This window comes from Capra hircus, chromosome 27 (assembly GCF_001704415.2).
Source record: "Capra hircus breed San Clemente chromosome 27, ASM170441v1, whole genome shotgun sequence".
Classification (NCBI taxonomy): domain Eukaryota; kingdom Metazoa; phylum Chordata; class Mammalia; order Artiodactyla; family Bovidae; genus Capra; species Capra hircus.
In genome coordinates, this window is record NC_030834.1 from 22,075,517 (window position 1) to 22,092,695 (window position 17,179).

The window sequence follows — 17,179 nt, forward strand, 5'->3', positions numbered from 1 at the left end:
TATGCAGACAGACAGACATACACTGAGTGAAGGGAGTGGTTGTTCACAGTCTTGGGGGAGGAGAATGAGAGAGGAGATGAGAAGATGAGAATTTTGCACAAATATTTATGTCTTCGTTCAATGTTTAGTTTTCTATAACTTCCTCCAAACAGCATGTAATTAACTCATATTCTTGCGTAGGAATTCCTTAACAATCCTGAACAAATGGCCATTAATCCTTAGGGATTCCTTTCCTACTGTTAGTCTTGGCCTGTCTCCGGAAACCTTCAGCATCCATCTCCTAGGACACGGTTGCACCCCGCTAATGGTTTGCTGGGTTAAACATCCCAGGGGAGAGACATCCTGGAAAGGGCTCCAATTGGCAGAGAAAGCATGGGTCTTAAGCAAAACCATGCCACTTGCTAAAGGGTGATTCAAACATTTCTTGTAGTAGCAGATTCTCTGTTCAGAAGAAACACAATGACTATTAAAATTTAAATTGTGTTTGTAACACACTGATTACGGCAGAATGGGTGTAACAACAGAGGGTGAAAGAATGTGTTAGTCGCTCAGTCGTGTCTGACTCTTTGCGATCTCATCGACTGTATGCTGCCAGCTTCCTCTGTCCATGGAATTCTCCAGGCAAGAATACTGGATTGAGTTGCCATTCCTTTTCTCCAGGGGATCTTCCTGATCCAGGAATCAAACCCGGGTCTCCTGCACTGCAGGCAGATTCATTACCGTCTAAGCCATTACAGCAGAATGCTAAATTTGTAGTCTTTACAAATTCAAACTTATTAACTTTCTCTTTCTTTTTCTTAAAATCTTTCACTCAGCACTACAAAGGGTCTATCAGTCTATTGATAAATGTTTACTGAGGGCCTGAATACGAAGTCACTGTAGGAGTATGGAAAAAAAAACCTATCTTTACTTTAAAGAAGTTATAATTGAAGAGAGAAACGCCACTGTACCTCATTTCACTGTTCGCCTTACCGTGCTTCGTGGTTACTACGCTTTGTGTTTTCTAAGAAAATCAGGGTCTGTGGTGACAGCTGCGTGGAGGGAGAGAATTGCGGCAGGTTTCCCACCGCACTTACTCACGTCATGTACGTTTTTTGCAGTAATTCTCGCGAGAGTTCACTTTTTCGTTACCTTTATACCTTTATATGGTGATCTATGATCCTTTATCGGAGAAGGCAATGGCACCCCACTCCAGTACTCTTGCCTGGAAAATCCTATGGACGGAGGAGCCTGGTAGGCTACATGGGGTTGCTGAGGGTCGGACACGACTGAGCAACTTCACTTTCCCTTTTCACTTTCATGCATTGGAGAAGGAAATGGCAACCCACTCCAGTGTTCTTGCCTGGAGAATCCCAGGGATGGAGGAGCCTGCTGGGCTGCCATCTATGGGGTCACCCAGACTCGGACACGACTGAAGCGACGTAGCAGCAGCAGTGATCCTTTATGTTGCGGTTGTAATTGCTTTGGTGGTCTTTTTTCGCCGACAAGTATTTTTTAATGAAGGTATATACATTTTTTTTAAGACAGTGGCTGCTGCTGCTGCTACGTCGCTTCAGTCGTGTCCTTAATAGACTACACTATATTGTAAACAGTGTGTTCCAGTAGCGCTAGTGGCATGCTGCCTGCCATAGCAGGAGACGTGAGTGACACGGGTTTGGTCCCTGGGTCGGGAAGGCCCCATGGAGAAGGAAATGGCAACCCACTCCTGTATTCTTGCCTGGAGAATCCCATGGACAGAGGAGCCTGGCGGGCTATAATCCATGGGGTTGCAACGAGTCAGACACAACTGAAGCAACTCAGGTGGAATCTCTGAGAAAAGCATTCGGCCCACACAAAACAAGAAGACATTTTTCTGAAAGAGAATTTTTAAGTTCTTTTATTTTTATGACGCTCTTAGAACTTAGTTGCAGTGACAACTTAGTGTGGGTGTGTGAGAAATTCTGATGCTTGAGAGTAAACACTGACAAATCACTACACTGAGGCACGAATACAATTTACTAACAACATGTATGTGGGGATTAGAGAAGTGAGGAGCTGGGAGGAATGCGAAGGTTTCTAATTCAACACCGTCCCTTGAATAATGAGGACACAAGTCTGAGGAGGGGACAGATTTGCTCAAAGGTGTTTTCAGAGATGTTGTCAACACTTTTCCATGACCTAACTCTGTGTCCCCTAGATCATAATGTAAGAAGCAATAACAGATTCAGTGTTTCTGTTCTGTAGTATTTATGTGAAAACATGTGAATCTGGCTGGCTTCCTGAGAATAAAATACATCTGAGATTCACTCCCTCTTTTTTTTCTCTGTTTTCTTTCATTTGGTCACTAAGTTTCCTGTGATTTTACACTAAATCAAAGGGCAACTGAATGAGAACATATTTTGAGAGTGATATAATGGCATTTTTCATAGACAAAGAAGACCACACTGTAATCTCAGTTTTAAAAAGAAGCGAAGTACTTAAAATTTGTAATTGGTTTTTTTTTTTACTTAAAAAAAAAATATGTGTATCAGGGTTGAATTGCTTAACAGTCTTCAAAAAGTGGTTTGAAGTACAGGAGAGATATCTTAATAATTAAAGTTGTTTCTGAAAATCTTTACTTTGAAAAAAAAAACTGATTTTCCATTTTCGTTCAAAAAGACTCAAATTTTCTGACTCTGAAGGGCCCAGCAAAAGGCCATCTTTCCTATCAGGTCTTTGGTTAAAAAATAGTGGTTCAAATAATGAATTTCCTCTTATTCTTAGGATGTGCCCAGAAGCCATGGAGATTTTTGGACATACTTAGTGAACTAAAGAAAGAAAATGAATAAAAGACTCTATTATGAATAGCAACCATAGAAAATAAAGCTTATAAACAGTAGTAGTTTCATGATGAAAAGAAAGACATAACTGTAACCACAAAATCTCTTCCAGAGATGGGGAGACTCCTGGGTGTATTTCAGCCCTGAGGTAAACTGGAAGAAATGCTAACCCTGAGGCTGCTACTCAGGTCCTTAGAAGAACATACTAAGGACTGAGGTCAGTGATTGACACGTGATGCATATGTGGTATTAACTGAGTTTGTGATGTGAAAGAGACCAGGATGTCATTTTGGAAGACTAATTAGCAAGAGTGAAATGTTACAGACTCACTTATACTCTCATCATTTCCTTCAACCCAGTATTTTCTGTAGTTCCTGCATCTTGGGTCATTATTTCATAATCAAGTCTTCACTGAATTACGAATGCGTGACGGAGAAACTTCTACAAGAATCAGTTCTCAGTACATTTATTATCTCTCAGGGAATCGGAAAAGTGAGTATGTTGCCTCTTGGAACAACAACAACAAAAGTTGTAGGAGTGAACTGTGATGATGAGAAGATATCCATTTAAAAGCAATAAGCATTTATACTTTTTGAACTTTAGAATAAATGAGAAATTATTTTAGTACTACTTCAGCAGCCTAATTGCTTTGCAAATCATTTACTGCTCTGTGAATATTGACTCTTCCATGACTTTCTGTGAACATCCAGCTGTAAGAGCTTTATTTTTACGATGGTTTTAAAACATTATACCAATTATCCAAAGCTGAATCTCTGTCCAAAAAGTTGGATTGAGGTTTCCAAATATTAGGAAAATTAAAAACATAAGCAAATATAGTCTAATAATTTCAACAGAATTTTCTAATGCCTCCAAGAAGATTAAATTTAGAGAGAGGAGACAAAGGACATTTTCATTTTTACATACACATCAATGCCACAGTTCTTCTTAGTAGGGCTAGTTCATAAGTCAACTATGTAATTTGTCACCCAAATGGGACACTTCAGAGTGAAAGTGGGAGCTAAGAAGGCAGGATGTGGGGAAAATGGCATAACCAAAGCGGCTGGACCAACCAAGATGAATAGTCACCATGCTACTGCAGCGTGTACCATGAGAGTTAGAGTTATGGATGTTTTTCCTTCAAGGTCTTTGAGTTTCTTGGGGAAAATGACAGTAACTTATTCATCTTTGATTATCTGGCAACTAATTTAATACTTTAATATCTGGCTTCCCTGGTGGCTCAGAGGTTAAAGCGTCTGCCTGGAATGCAGGAGACCCGGGTTCAATTCCTGGGTCGGGAAGATCCCCTAGAGTAGGAAATGGCAACCCACTCCAGTACTCTTGCCTGGAGAATCCCATGGAGGGAGGAGCCTGGTAGGGGTCCATGGGGTCTCAATGAGTCGGACACGACTGAGCGACTTCACTTACACTTTAATATAATACTTAAAGTTTAGATGCTAAGAAATGATAAATGAATAATGATTGAGTGAATTAACAAAATTACAAACAAGTGTAATTTTATTGTGGGGTACACTTCTTCATGTATGTGAAATCAACGATTAAAACATTCAGAATAAAGGACATGAGAAGCTAGCATAGTTAGTATTTCTTTTTCCCTTCTTCCCTAGTAAAGAAAGCGGTATTTTTCTCTTATGTCAACCTTAATGAAATTGGAGACAGTTCTGTAGTCAGTTGTGATTAGAGGACAGACTCACTCATTAGTTTGTCCACGAGCCCATCCATTCAGTTCATCCATCCATTCATCTATTCTTTCATCCATCCATCCATCCATCCACTAGATGACTTCTATGTTTCACTATCCATATTGATCACTGAAGCTACACGGGGGAAACACATATTCTTTGCCCTCAGTGAGCATATGAGTACCACCAAATGAGGGCATTTACTAGGTTCATCGTCAAGCAAGATGAAAAAAATATTAACCTTCATTCATTTTATGTCTTTCCTTAATGAAGACATTTTCAGGGAGAGAAGAGGAAGAAATAGCTTTGCAAACTTAAAGAAAGTGGGGAGGGGGGGTTTGGAACAGTTAAGTTCCCAAGTGAGGCTGAAGTGAGGCAAGTAGGTGTACAGAGTAACCGCTATGAATCCATGATGGCCAAACAGCATGGATCTGTAGTGTTGCTATAGGAAACTCACTATAGAGTCGTGAGAACAGCCTTAAAATTCAAGAAGGACTAAATACGGAGGCCTTTAAAATGCAAGCTGGGGGATATGAACTTTATCTGATAAAAACTTAAGAGATTAGATCTGTTTAATGAAGGGAAATCACCTGCTGATGATGTCTTCTTAGGAAGGTTAAGCTGATTATACTATGTAGAAGGTGCTAGAATAAGAGAAAATACTGGATTCAGGGAGATAGCAAGGGATTTATTATAGTACCTTTTTATTTTAACATGAGCATCTAGAGAAAGTGGACATATGAGAAATGGAGACATATAAGTGATATATTCCTACAAGAATCACAGAGAGATGGAACAGCAGTCACCTATTCTAACCAATTTTCCTTAGCCATACTAGGGAAGGCTAACCAAAATCACTGTATCTTTAAGAAAAATCAATAGCAGGGAGACAGACCATGGCACAAAAAGAAATAATTCAGGTAATACCAACAACACATTGAAAACCTCAAAACCTCATGTGCAACTTAAATTTACTCTGAAGCAATGTGAGTAAAGCTCTTAAAATTACAGGAAATTAATCTATGTATCAAAGATGTGTTTCAGAAATTCAAAATGTCTATTATAAACTGTTATTAGACACATCATGCTCCATGTCTGTATATATCTGTTGGGCTAGTCATAGTTCTAGAAAGTTCAGGCAGTAATTTAGAGGTTTGGAATCCATCTTTACTTTATAAACATGTAGAAAAGTACCTGTGAGTTTAGCTGTAATGAGCTGTTATTATGGAAATAATAATTCTACACCCTCAATATTTTTCATGCCACACCCCTTAATCTTCCCACCATCTCTTGCTCAGTTTACTGCTACATCATCCTAACTGGTTTCTTTGATTCCAGTTCTAATTGCTATCAGTCCATTATCTGTACTGCATCCAAATATACCTATACGATGTGGTTCTGTCACACTCCCATTCATAGTTTTAAAATTCCAAGGTGCTAGTCAAGGTTTTCAAGGACAGTCACACTCTGGGCCCTGTGTGCCTACCCAGTCTCATTCTGTGCTTCTTTTCATTTCATATTTTATAGCCACATTCAACTTCTCCTAGTTGCTGAGGCTCAGTGTATTCTTCTCTCTCCCTTCTTTCTCTCAGAAAGCTCTTCCCAGTCCACCTTCCTGCCCTTACCGTTCTTCAGGTTTTATCTTAAAAGTTCACTCAAAAGGCCTCCCAGAACCCTTCAGACTGAACTTGGACCTCGTTCCAGGTGTTCTCTCCCCCTGTGTAGGCTTGTATTGCACTTATCTCTCAGTGTTGGTATCATCAATTAATAATCGTACTGCAGTAGTTGAATTGTGGCCCCCAGAAGGAATGTGTGTGTCCTACAGCCTAGAATCTATGAATGTGATCTTATTTGGAAAAATGGGCTTTGCAGATGTGATTAAGTTAAGGACCTCAAGATATGAGGGTACATATTTTTAAGTTCTTTAACATCCATAAGAATCATTATCTTGTCCACACTTCAGTGATTAAACAGGTTTAGAATTCTAGGTTTATTTGATGATATTCCTTAACTTTCCTGTGACCCTGTATTTAAACCGTGAATATCGATGTCACAGTGATAACTTGTTTTTTGTTGTTGTTGCTTTGTTTTCAAGTCTCTGAATATGTTAAAGGCATTTTCTTAATCCTTGGATATATAAAACTTACCAGGATGTAACTGAGAGCAGCTTTGCTTCTTTTGGGTGTAATCCAATGTTTACTAAGATCTTTAAATCTGAAGAGCCATGCCCTTTACCAGCTTAGGAAATACTCCTTTCAATATTTTATGAGTATTGCTACCTCCCATTGTTTCTGTTGTTTCTGCCTGGAATTCCTATTAGATGTTTTTGAATAACCTGCATCTAAGTCTCTTAATTTTCATCTATTATTTGATATTTCTCTTATTTTTGCTTTATTAACTATGAGAGTTCCTTGACTCCCTGTACCAGATCAACAGTTTGGTCTTTGGATGTATCCATTTTATTATTCACCATCAATTAAAACACTTGTTTAGGTCATATGTTTAACTTACACAGCTCTTTTCCTGTTTTCATTCAATCACCTAGTCAATACAGAGTTATTGAGCACTTACAATGTACCAAGCACTGTTCTGGATGTGAGGGAACAAACATCTTCTCTCAAAAGAACTTACTTTTCTAGTTTAAGGAAGCATAAAACAGACCAACTAAGGAATGGGCCAAACAAATGCAGGAAAAGAATCAAGAGTAGGATCCTAGTGGTCGTGTTAAGAAGCAGATTCTAAAAGAAGAGAGAAATCAAACTTTACAAATGCCATGGGTTGGTCAAGGAGAAACTTGGCACTGAGCAACATCAAGTTCATTGGCCAGCTTGTTCATAGCAGTTTGGATAGGAGCAGATGCTTGCTTTCAGTGAGGTTGAGAACAAAAGGGAGGACAGGAATTGAAGAAAGTGAGCAAGGCCAACTATTAAATAATGATTTAATAATTGCTATAAAGGAACACAAAGAAAGAGGAGGATGTGGTGTCACGAGAGATTTCTTTTTAATGGGATGTTTTTGGACATCATATTTGGAAGCTAACAGAAATGACCCAGTAAAGGAAACATCACTGATCCAAGAGAGAAGGCTGTTCTAGGAGTGATGTCCTTGAACTGATGAGAGAGGAGGGGGTCCAGGGCCCAGTGGTGGGACTAGGCTTAGATTGAAGCTGAGAGTTCATACCGGTAACAAGAGGGAAGGTGAGGAAGTATGAGTACGCTTTCTGCTCTCTCTTTGCTGGTAAATATAAATTCATTCCAAATTGAAGGGACGGGAGTGTATGTTTGGGTGGTAGATATTGCTTATGACTCACTCTTAACTGTATGAAAGTGAAAATGTTAGTCAGTCAGTCGTGTCCAACTCTTTGCAACCCCATGGACTGCAGCCTGCCAGGATCCCCTGTCCATGGGATTTCCCAGGCAAGAATACTGAGAGTGGGTTGCCATTTCCTCCTTCAGGGGATCTTCCTGACCCAGGGATTGAACCTGCATCTCCTGAGTTCTCAGGCAATTATTTTTACCACTGCACCACCTGGGAAGCCCCTTCTTCCCTACCTTAAACAACAATGTGTGTGCCAATTTTTGCTATAACAATCTGCGCAATAACCAGCACTCCAGATCAGCATGGCACATATACAAACTGAGTAGCAACTCAAATGCATCACTCACTATTAATGTTGTGACTTACCTTATATCTCTTGAGTAAATGCAGTTCTCTTAAAAATGAAAAGATTTCTATTAAAGTTAGAAATTAAATTTCTTAATCATCTGGCTTCATGCAAGCAATGCAACTATTGCCCATTCATTCTCTATCAAAACCATACATTTTTCTTAGTGGTCAGGGTTGGAAATTTAGGATTACAATAATTATAAGGTACTGCATGGGAAAAATAGATTTATTTTTATTGTAAGTTGTCCAGGACAGGCTGATGTACAACGTTGCATGCTCTTTGTTTCTAATCTAGATAGAATTTTAGGTATAAAAATTTAGTGCTTTACATGATTATCAATATGTTTAAAAGAAAAATTTTCATGAAGATGATACTGAAATGACTGGCTAGCTTCTTTTCTTTTCTGGCCTCCTTAAGGATTGCTCACAGTATGGAAGTTGTTTGAAATACTTTTCAGCTTGTTTAAAATTTATCATGCCTCAACCCAAACACTATGGACATCTGAGAGAAAGCACTTTGTAACTTCTAAGTGGACAGAGATAATATTTATGATAAAGGTCTAGGCTGATCATAGGGAAAGGGTACAGAATAACTGAATTAAATGAAAATTCATGTCTCAGGAAAGAGTGAGTTTTTACTATTAAACTAGAAAGCAAGAGAAGCTAAGAAAATCTTCATTTTTGACTCCATTTTCAGCTTCTAAAAATTTATATTTTTTGTCAACATATACCTGAAATGGTAGTTCAGTTTGCAAAGACATTTTTTTTTTCCCTGCACACAGAGTGGACAAATGTCTGAAATAGGAGGATAAAACATTTCCTTTCATCGTTCAAAAAAACCTTAATATTAGGTTTGTGTTACATTTCAGTGTTGGCCAATTCTTTCTGATTACTTTTAAATTACAGCTTTTGCATGATAATATGCAAGTCAGCATCTTTCCCGTGGGGCAGCAACTTTGCCTTGGTAACAGGACATACCTCTGTTAACATGCTAAATTACAGCTCTTTGGCCTTGTCAAGATACACACATTATTCCAGTTAAAGTGAAATGCATGGATGTTTAAATTCTCTTCCTGTTGGAATAGTCCATGAACCTACGAAAAGCAAATTCTCCATATCTTATCTGTTTATATGATGCTACCTACAACAGTCCAGGCAATTGAGCGACATGTTGCTTGACAGGACATTCAACATCATGTGACCATCTTACAGCAAAATGAAGACAAAATGCAAGGGATTTTAGGGATGGATTGAAAATCAAAAGTCTCAGCTACACAATGGCAAATGCATTCTGTGAGAAAGATATTCTGCACCAAGAATTCAGCTATTCCTTAATGCAGGCTCTGGTCGGCTATGTTGACTCAAACGCCACTTCCCTGTGCCTTTGAGGAGTGGAAGTGTGAGGAAAAGGTCCACAGGTCTCAAAGATGATATTCACCACAGAGGCAGAGCCTGCTTCTAGTTTCTTTCGCACTGAGGAAGCAGAGCACCATCAGCTGACTTACTAACCTCCTGGCAAGAGCAACCACTTAGTTCCTATGTTATCTATCCTCTACTGCATGTCTCAGTAAAGACTGTACTTACTGCAGGCAGGCAGATATCACATTTCAAATTGTGCTTGATTATTGCATATATTGAAAATTAGGTACATGTGTATATAATGTAGTCATTATTAATCATACATATATAATATATTATTAAATGAACTTATTTTACTCTTAGATTTCCTGCTGTAGATTTGGGATTTATACATTCTGTAATTCCCTTAAGAAAAAGTTTAATTTATTGAGAAATTAATAAATGAACTTTGTGCAGCAGTAAAGAATCTGCCCGCCAATGCAGGAGACTCAACAGATGCGGGTTCGATCTCTGGGTTGGGAAGATTCCTGGAGAAGGAAACAGCAACCCACTCCAGTATTCTTGCCTGGAAAATTCCATGGACAGAGGAGGCTGGTGGGCTATAGTCCATGAGGTTACAAAGAGTCAGACACGATTGAGCACGCTCACACATAGCCATAAATGATGTTAACATATCTATGAAGATATAAAAGTAGGAATCACTGTCTCATCTCATTTCATCATTATTATATAACTGAACCATTCTGTTGATGCTTTAGTCATCAAGCAAATTTCCATGATTCATTTCACTTTTCTGCTAACTGATCAAATACTAGCTGGGGAGCAAATTAACATGGCTAGAGTTTTTTTCACAACCCATTAGTTTGTTGAAACTGAGATTATTTGTTTATGTATTTATTTAAGATAAAGTGAGCCTAGAAACTACTTAGCTAAAAATCTAAGTTTAAGAACAGAAAACTGTTTTGCCAAAGCTAAAGCCTGGTACATGAAGTACCATCCATCCTCTTTCAATTTCCATATCACTATGAAATATTCTTCAAAAAAGGAAAAAACCTTAATATTTAAAAGTGTCTGTTTACAAAATGGCCTTTTTGAAGTATTTCCTTATTTCACTTACTTCCTTAAGTCTGTGTATTTAAAAATAAAATGGTATTTTCCAAGAACAGTTTAAAGGAAGCACAAAGAGATCCCTCTCCCTTATTCTCACAAACGGAAAGTCTCTAGTGCCTTCCTAGCTCAGCTCAGGCACACCCTGGGTGAAGCCTTCCCTGACCCACTCATCTGCGGGGGTTCCCCATCCTGGCTGGAGGCATGTGGGTTCTTAGCTCCCTGATCAGGGATCGAACCCACACCCCCTGCGCTGGAAGGTAAAGCCCCAGCCATTAGATCACCAGGAATATCCCGCTCCATCAATCTTGATACTGTGTACCAGTGCATTAGGTTGAGCCAGGGTATTACTGTACTTATGGTTTAAAACCTAGTATTACATTAGGTTCTAATAGTAATAGGTGTTAAGGTTAAAAGTTTGTTTAACTGAATATTTTGTTATTTTTTTTATTTGTATTATATTGCCCCTACCACTGTGTAAGCTCCTCGAGGTAAGGATGCATATATGATGCTTATTCAGATTCTAAACCATACATGGCAAAGTGCATGGGGGAATGCATATTCCAGACTGTACTCTATAATGATAAGCAAGGGTTGATTTACCTTCTAAATCCTCTCTCAAATGTTGTCAGTCTTTTTCCATAATTATTCCCAGACAGTTCAGCTTATTCTTGGATCTATGACTAGGGCATTTTAATAAAACAAACAGAAAATAACAACTCCTACTGCTAATAGATGAAGTCACACGGTGTTTGCTCGGTGTCAGGCCTTATTCTAATTACTGCATACATATGAACTTTATCTTCTTGAGAAAAAAATGAAGCATCGCATTATATAGGTGAGGAAACTGAGCAGTAAATAACCTACATGATTACAAAGCTGGGTGTGAGGGAAGCACTTTGCTTTTAGAGTTCATCGGCTTAATTACTTTTTACAGAACCACAGTGTAGGGGCTGTGAGATTTACCATGAGCTATGGAGTGTTCTAGAGATCTCCAACTAAAGTAGCTACTGTACCCTTATTGGCTATATATACTGTGACTATAGGTTCCATAAGAATTTGACCAATTCCCAGATCTAATTCTGCAATTGTTCAGTTATTTATCTGTCAAATCTTCACCTCAAATTTTGGCTAAATAATGGAGTTTTCTAGCGGCTGTGATATGTAGCATTGAACCACATTTTCCATCTCATTTAATAACCTAACAACCTGTGATGTAGGGACTGTTGTCTGCATTTTTCAAGAATACATGAAGTTCACACAGATTAAAAACACCCCTCAATTTAGATGGTGCTCTTCCTCATTACAGCTTAATTTCTTGGTTAGAAAATCAAGCTGAGACCAAGCTATTCATTTTCTAGACCAAATAATGATGCTATTTCAATTAAAAAAAAACACGAAAACAAAAACTCTGGGTTAACTTTCAATGTATATAAAAAGCAGTATATCCTTTTGAAGTTTTACTGGCTCAAAAAATAGAACCCAAAATGGAAGAGGTTCATTAATCACTAGTTTTATTCCTATGCCAATGTAGAAATAGAACTGAAAAAAGAATAAAAGTGGACTTTCCTATTTGCTTGTATTTCCTTTGAACATTTTGAGGTTATCTCTAAAGTAGCACTATAATTTTCTAAACATAAAATTATTTGTAGCATAGAGATCTTGTTGGCAGCAGGGATAAGTACTTTATTTCTGAGAACATGAGCCAGAAAATGAACAGATTCCATTGGCACCACTGTGCTTAATGCCCAGATAACAGAGGCAGGGCCCTGTTTTGAAGGTTTTGCTAGCTATCCCAACTTTTGTGGATACTGGCATTTCTTCGAGGGAGGCAGCCAAAACCTTTGGTAGTTTACTTGGTATTAAAAGATTAATACGTTAGTCCTGGTTTATAGTAAAAGAAACCCACCAGGAAGAAACTAAATCAGTTTCACTATTAAGACAGCCTCTAATGTGCAACTGGCTCTGAAACACCCATTAATTATTTAAAATAACATCATAAAAGTATATTATTTCTTGCTCCAATAAAAGCTGATGTTGGATTAATGTGAACTTAATAATGATCTTGTTACTAATAATGTAAATTTGCTGTTTTGGTCAAAGTCTCGGCTTGGATCAGAGGTCTATCACACATCATAGCTACTTTTTTCAAAAATATCTGGAACAAGAAACATTTGAGATCTAATCACTCTCATTCAAAGTATATTTTTCTGCCATAATGGCACCTGGCATCAAATCTCTCATTATGTGGTTTCCACACAGAAATTGAAAATAAATTTACTATTGTCTGACACTCTCTAAACAAAAGTCTCTCCATCTCCCTTATTCATTTGTCCTTTAATTTCTTACTATTATTCCTATCATCTCGTTTCTACTTCCAATGTCCCCAAAATGACATTAACTAGAAAAGGTAGGGATATTCTAAACCAGTGGCCTCCCAACATTTTTGATTATGTACTTTTCAGCAAGCATGTGTATACTATTTACTTTTGTAGCAGCATATATACTTTTGTAGCAGCATATCAAATATCTTATAAAAATATACAAAATTAAAGGATAAATTACAAATAAATATGAGTGGGGACTTCCCTGGCAGTCCAGTGGTTAAGAATCTGGGCTTCCACTGCAGGGCGTGTGGGTTTGATCCCTGGTCCGGGAAACTAAGTTCCCACATGCTGAGAGGAGTGGCCAAAAACAAACAAACAAACAAATGTGAACGGATATTCTAATAATTTCGTCTTTACAATCACCCTTGCCCACTCTTCAGAAGACAACTGAATAGTTTCTAAATAACATTCACCACTCCGATTGCTATATAACTATTTAGTGACAATTAACTGTTTGGTGGCAAAAGGTAATAACCATCTTAAATTTGAAGGATGCGTCAGAGACCAGAATTTACATAATTATCTCTTCCCTCTCGTCCCCTCATGCCTCTTTTAGCAAGGAACTATTAATAGCAGGGAGAATATAGAGGAGATTATAAAGTATGAGATAATTGGTCAGTGATTTTTGGTTATATAAGCCTCATTTCTTCTGTATCCATATGACTTGGGTTCTTGACGTCTGATATTGTCTTCTGAAAATAAATCCTTTACTCTGGCAAGGCTATTCATTCACTTAAGCACTTATGAATAGGATTCTAAGCACTGAGATGGATGCTACAGACACAAAACTGAATCGTTACAGACATAAAACTTCCCCCAAATGAGCCGACGTTTTCGTTAGTAATGGTGGGACCAGGTGTATTTGCAATAAACGTTTTAATCGGAGTAAGTCCTCTATGGGTGTAGACAACCAAGCAACAGACCAGGCTGAGGAAACTGAGAAAGTCCCTTCAAGGTGAAGACACTTGAGGATTTTAAACTATGAGCTTATCAGGTCTTTGCTTTCAGCCTGTTGGAAACACAGAGCATGAACACTGCCTCTAGTTGGCAGAGTTCCTCCTGTGAAATGGCAGGAAGTATTATTTGTCTCCACCTGCTCTGTAATCACTGGAGTTAAAGTTGTGTTCCTTGTCTCCTTATTAAACTTGTACTGGTGACCATAACTCCATCATGTTGAAAGAGAATCTGATTTCTGCCTGCTACAAATGTCAAGGAATTATATTGTTGCTTTCTTTTCCAATTGACTGGTGCTTCCCTTGGTACCCAGTTTAGCCCATCCTTCTCTCTCTGTATCCCTCTCTGCCTCTCTCTCTTCCTGTTTTCCTTCTTCTCCTTGGTCCTATTCCTTCCATGCCATCCTCTCTTCCTTTCTCACTACTGTTCCCTCCCTCAGTGCTGGCATTAAGTGTTAGTCGAACAAAAGCTGTATCTGGGGGTACTAGGAGCATTTCAGGGACTATACGCTTCACAGTGTAATGAACTCTGCCATTCAGCTTACAGCGGGGTACCATGGTCCAAAGAATGGGACCTGGGATACTGAGGATGATCAATATTAATTACTTATTAATTTTACCATCTAGTGTTATCTTTTATCATATAATTATATGTTTTCTGCATTCTGGTTGATTTCAGGGAATTATATTTGCTGTGAGGCAAAATATTTGAGCCCCAACTATCTGTAAATATTTTTTTGGCTTTCCAGTTGTTTTTGAGGCAAAAACTCAGTTTAAGTGGCATGTAATAATTTGATGGTTTTTGCTGGCATAACATGCAATATGAGCTACTTACAAAGCTACCAGCTTTACCTGGGACACAAATCCTGCTAAAAATATGGCTGAGAAGACCTGTGTTATCCATCTACACATAGATTTTCTACCTGGTAACAACTTTTCTCTGCCAGCCCTAGTGTTAGAGCTAGGGGAGAAGGTTTAAAAACAATACTGTCTGCTCAATAAGCCTATGAGTTTAAAACCAGTGTGATCTTCATGTAAAATCATATTGTCATTAAGAATCTATTTGCAGAGCTATGTAGACTGAACCCTGTTTCCCAGTCCTTCCCTCACTGTCAACTGAAAAACAAACTCTAATTCTTCCACTAGTCCTTGCTTTCATTCAATGTTGGGGCCACAGCTTTTCATTTCTTAGACAATTGTTTCTTCCTTTTTATATTCTTCCAGCTGGCCTCTTATCTCAGTCCATTCTACATTCTGCATAATTTATTATGTTCTCTATGTCACCCATTGGCCAGTGTTAGCCTTCTCATGCTACTAAGCCCTCATAGAGGCATTAAGGAGACAGAAAAGATCAGGAAGGTCATAGAAAGAAATGAGAAAGCCATTTCAGATAAAGGTGTGCTTTTACCAAATGTGTATACCAAGGGAACATGTCATGGAAAGATGGGCTCAATAAAGGACAGAAATGTTAGGGACCTAACAGAAGCAGAAGATATTAAGAATAGATGGCAAGAATACACAGAAGAACTGCACAAAAAACATCTTCACGACCCGGATAATCACGATGGTGTGATCACTCACCTAGAGCCAGACATCCTGGAATGTGAAGTCAAGTGGGCCTTAAAAAGCATCACAACGAATAAAGCTAGTGGAGGTGATGGAATTCCAGTTGAGCTATTTCAAATCCTGAAAGATGATGCTATGAAAGTGCTGCACTCAATATGCCAGCAAATTTGGAAAACCCAGCAGTGGCCACAGCACTGGAAAAGGTCAGTTTTCATTCCAATCCCAAAGAAAGGCAATGCCAAAGAATGCTCACACTACTGCACAATTGCGCTCACAACACACGCTAGTAAAGTAATGCTCAAAATTCTCCAAGCCAGGCTTCAGCAATACATGAACTGTGAACTTCCAGATGTTCAAGCTGGTTTTAGAAAAGGCAGAGGAACCACAGATCAAATTGCCAACATCCGATGGATCATGGAAAAAGCAAGAGAGTTCCAGAAAAACATCTATTTCTGCTTTATTGACTATGCCAAAGCCTTTGACTGTGTGGATCATAATAAACTGTGGAAAATTCTGAAAGATGGGAATACCAGACCACCTGACCTGCCTCTTGAGAAACCTATATGCAGGTTAGGAAGCAACAGTTAGAACTGGACGTGGAACAACAGACTGGTTCCAAATAGGAAAAGGAGTGCGTCAAGGCTGTATATTGTCACCCTGCTTCTTTAACTTCTATGCAGAGTACATCATGAGAAATGCTGGGCTGGAAGAAACACAAGCTGGAATCAAGATTGCTGGGAGAAATATCAATAACCTCAGATATGCAGATGACACCACCCTTATGGCAGAAAGTGAAGAGGAACTAAAAAGCCTCTTGATGAAAGTGAAAGAGGAGAGTGAAAAAGTTGGCTTAAAGCTCAACATTCAGAAAACAATGATCATGTCTTCTGGTCCCATCACTTCATGGGAAATAGATGGGGAAACAGTGGAGACAGTGTCAGACTTTATTTTGGGAGGTTCCAAAATCACTGCAGATGGTGATTGCAGCCGTGAAACTAAAAGACACTTACTCTTGGAAGAAAAGTTATGACCAACATAGATAGCATATTGAAAAGCAGAGACATTACTTTGCCAACAAATGTCCATCTAGTCAAAGCTATGGTTTTTCCAGTGGTCATGTATGGATGTGAGAGTCGGACTGTGAAGAAAGCTGAGTGCTGAAGAATTGATGCTTTTGAACTGTGGTGTTGGAGAAGACTCTTAAGAGTCCCTTGGACTGCAAGGAGATCCAACCAGTCCATCCTAAAGGAGACCAGTCCTCGTGTTCATTGGAAGGACTGATGCTGAAGCTGAAACTCCAATACTTTGGCCACCTCATGCGAAGAGCTGACTCACTGGAAAAGACCCTGATGCTGGGAGGGATTGGGGGCAGGCGGAGAAGGGGACGACAGAGGATGAGATCACTGGATGGCATCACCGACTCGATGCACATGAGTTTGGGTGAACTCCGGGAGTTGGTGATGGACAGGGAGGCTTGGCGTGCTGTGATTCATGGGGTCGCAAAGAGTCGGACACGAGTGAGCGACTGAACTGAACTGATAAGGAGAAAATTTTTTTTTCAGTCATTCTAATATTTTTTTAGTCATTTCAGAATGTATTGGGTTTCCCCAGTGGCTCAGTGGGAAGGAACACTCCTGCCAAGT

At 38.9% G+C, this 17,179-nt stretch overlaps 1 protein-coding gene and 1 non-coding gene across 3 annotated transcripts in view; one reads left to right on the forward strand and one right to left on the reverse strand.

Annotated features, from left to right (window-relative positions):
* The window catches only part of DLC1 (DLC1 Rho GTPase activating protein), a 433,712-nt gene that overhangs the window by 395,836 nt on the left and 20,697 nt on the right, over nt 1-17,179 (reverse strand). The gene's annotated exons all lie outside the window — the stretch shown is intronic.
* On the forward strand, nt 4,025-4,096 carry TRNAS-GGA. The gene has a single exon. It is a non-coding gene; the product is annotated as a tRNA-Ser (tRNA).